This window comes from Diadema antillarum, unplaced genomic scaffold (assembly GCF_040938485.1).
Source record: "Diadema antillarum isolate AM-2024a unplaced genomic scaffold, OU_Dant_1.0 scf00000217, whole genome shotgun sequence".
In the NCBI taxonomy this organism is placed as follows: Eukaryota; Metazoa; Echinodermata; class Echinoidea; order Diadematoida; family Diadematidae; genus Diadema; species Diadema antillarum.
This window is the reverse complement of record NW_027271106.1, coordinates 431,546-435,279: the sequence shown is the minus strand read 5'-3', so window position 1 is coordinate 435,279 and position 3,734 is coordinate 431,546.

Sequence of the window (3,734 nt, the reverse complement as noted above, 5' to 3'; positions counted from 1 at the left end):
GCTTCTCTAGGAACAATAACAGACATCAGAGAATATCGAATGAAATGCGCTGGGCATGAAAGTGGAGAAGAATATTTGCACTATGAGCGAGCGGTGTTTCACTGCCTTATTTCTCAAAACAAGGCATGTAGTATGGAACACCTTCATAATCAAAATTATTTTAAAACCAAAAAAAATAATTTCTTTTCCTTTTGAACAATAAAACTATTATTTTTTGTTTATTTTCTCATTAGAATACATTTTTTTTTGTTATCATATACTTTTCTAATTAGAAAGTCTTTGTTTATCTTGAAAAACGATATAATTTAAAACTTCTTATACAATGCATATCGGCATTCCATATGCTATTGCTTGCGCAATTCTCACTGAAAAAACAAGGTTCTGCATGCAGCGCAGTATCCCGAGTACACAATCCAGCGCAATTCGTCGTTATTATGTGTTCATTTCATATTCATACTCGTGCCAGCAATATCAGTTATATCTATCCACCGGCACTGCACACCACATTTCGAGCATTAAGTGAACTTACCCTAGGAGATTACATTAATTTATAGAACCTCTTTGTAAGTACCATTCCCCTCAATTTCGTGACGGTAAAACGAAAATCCAACGAAATTATTTCAGTCCTTCAGGCTTCACCTTCAAAGACTGACTGCGGGAACTCTCGTGCTAGTACTGTTACAAACTACACACGCAGCCAGACAGGTTAGTGAACGAACCCGAAGCGAAGCATGTGGCTGCGACTGTAACTTTGAGTGTTGTAGTGTTAGATGTGTTAATTCTATCTACTGTTCTGGTTCTGGTATAATGTACTGTTGTACATTATACCTGGTGTAAATTTGTTTCAACCATCAATGTATGGTTACTAAGAAAGCATGAACATTTATAACACGCAGTGGCGGGTCCAGGCGGGGGTGCACCGGGTGCGCGCCTCCTTTACGTTTTGTTTTAAAAAAAAAGAAAAGAAAAAAAGAATGGGGGGGGGGGTATTTGTCCCCCCCCCCCTTTAATAAAGGCACCACCTCCCTCCCCCCCCCCCTTTATGGAATTCCTGGATCTGCCTCTGCTCTGACACAGAATGTCATCTAGATATTATCATACCTGAAAATGAAAATGTAGACACTAGTCTAGTCATTTTAATGTTTTATCCTACTGAAGTATAACTACAGTGCACTCCCGTTATAACGAAATGCTCGGGACCGGCAGTTTTCTTTCGTTATAACGAAATTTCGTTATAACCGAACAAATACAATATATAACGAAAGCAAGGAACCACGTATATTATGTTTGCTGAATACTCATCATACACTGCAAAGCTATGTGAAATGTGATGGGATAACTGTATTACAATAATAAAAGCAATTCCCCCGCAGAAACTGTGTGTGACACAAGGAGCGAACACACAGTGGTGTGAAGCGTTCACCCATGCAGAGACGCTATAAATGCTTGTTCCGCTACGTATTTTCGAAAGCAATTCGCATTTCGTTATAACGGAGCACATTTCTTTTGTTTTTCTTTGTCTGTGGCGCTCGGAAAAGACTTCGTTATAACGGAAATTTCACTATAACCGTGTTCGTTATAAGCGAATTTTGTACCATAGACTTTAATGGTGATAATTTTGGGACCAGAAGATTTACTTCGTTATAACGAAATTTTGTTATAACCGTGTTCGTTGTAACGGGAGTGCACTGTAGTATAAACTATAACTATAAATGTACATGTATACACAGGCCAGTTACTGTAAAAAGGTGAGAGGCTCCACACGGCATCTGATCGGGCTGTTAAATTGAAGTATAGTTGGACCTACTACTCATCGACCACTTTTTGATTAAATACCTTGTAAATTTACATTTGTATCTTAGAAAATATCCCTCATTTCACCTTCATTTCATTTCACTCATGGCAGAAAATACCGCAGATTCATATCCCAGGCTCAGTTTGTTGATTCGTGCTGTATATGCAGAATTCTTGGTGACAAATGCAAGTGACATTTTTTACTGTGCACCGGCGCAAGCTCATCATTTCAATCGACCCCCTGTTCTCCCATTGAAAAGCATGTAAATCTGGTGAATGGCAAATATGTGTTAACAATAATTATGTGTATTACTTATGAGGATTTTCTTCAATTCTTTTTCCTCCTGTTTCCTCGGGTTATTTACCTGTATCCCCATGATTTCTCTTGATTTGTATTCATGTTCGAATGTTCCAGCGTATTGCGCCATCCCACACATACCATTGCGCGAGGGGGGTCGATCTAAAAATAGGTGGTTGATGAGTAGTAGACTTATTATGCAAATGTACAACAGTTTATATAGGCCTAGGTGTAATTATTCTATTAATTTCTCTCAAACCTGCTGGAAAAGGCTTTTTCATTTCTTCCTTTTAATGCAGTACATTTGCTCTATAAAGTTACCTTCCCTTTATTTCTCCCACGTTATTGTATTTGTTTCTTAATATTCAAATGTACCATATAAGTTTTTTATTCTATTCTTCTTTTTTTTTAATATAGCATGAAGTATGCAACACCAAGGCTGTGGACTGGAATGAAGTGGTTGCTGTATGCAGAAATTGGATTATTCGGAGCTGCATACTATGTTTGGCACAGAATGAACACAAATCAAGGTGATTTCTTTTTTAAGAGTTTTCTTTTTAATCAGTTTCATACAAGGTTTGCCAAAGTGCGTACGTACTCTTCAAAATGATTTTGAAAAATTGACATGGGTCCTACAACTGCAGGAAAAAAAAAATTCCTCTCTTGAAATTGAAACCATTGTCTTGAGTACATGTATGTCCTAAAGGAAGACTAAAGAAACTATTGTCAGTGAAAGAAGTTCAAGAGAATTGAAATGATTTTGCCAAAGGTGTTCATGAGATGCATGACAACCTCGGGAGACTGTGTTGGTCCTGTGATGATGATGATTTACCTTTTGTCAAACTTCTCCGTTGTTGTCTGTATATACAAGAGATCAAAACATGACCATTTTGTTACTTCATTGTGACCCTGTCCTAATGGGTCGTGTGCCAAATTGTTGGGTGTGTAAGATTCCTTTAGGGACTGATCAGAATTAATGATGAACAGCCAAATACAGTCGACCTTGCCTATTAAGTTGAATCAGTTGGTACTGAGGGAATAGCTTTGATTTCTAGGAGAAAATTTGACTGTAAGGGACTAAAATTAATCGAATATAAAGAGAAGAAGACTTCAAAAGACCTTCGAATTAAGGCGATTATTTGATTTATGCGAGGTCGACTTGAGCAAGGTCGACTGCATACACATAGATTTTTTGAATTAACATCATTCAAACTTGCATGGATCTGTTTCTTTAGTATGCATCATTCTGATATTAAATGAACATCTACAAGAAATCCATGATCTTGCGCAAGGAGATGGTCGGTTGTTGCAAATTGTTAAGAAACAAGTTCAATGCCAAAGTGGAATTCATAGTTGAATATTTTAATCATAGTCCCCTGTTTCTAGGTATTTAGTCTTTCTAATACCAGTAGATTGATGGGGACTTACACTCGTATATTGTAATCTGCATTCTTTGCTTCTTTCCAGATTTTAGGAAACATATGCATGAAAAGCACCCAACAGTATTAGAAGGTGAGTTTGTTAAAAACTGGATGTACATGTATATGTGTGAGATATGTGTTAAACATTACTTCTGTCTATCTATGTTTTTGAGATTGATTTTGATTTGTAACTGTCATTTTACATTTAACACATCTAGACA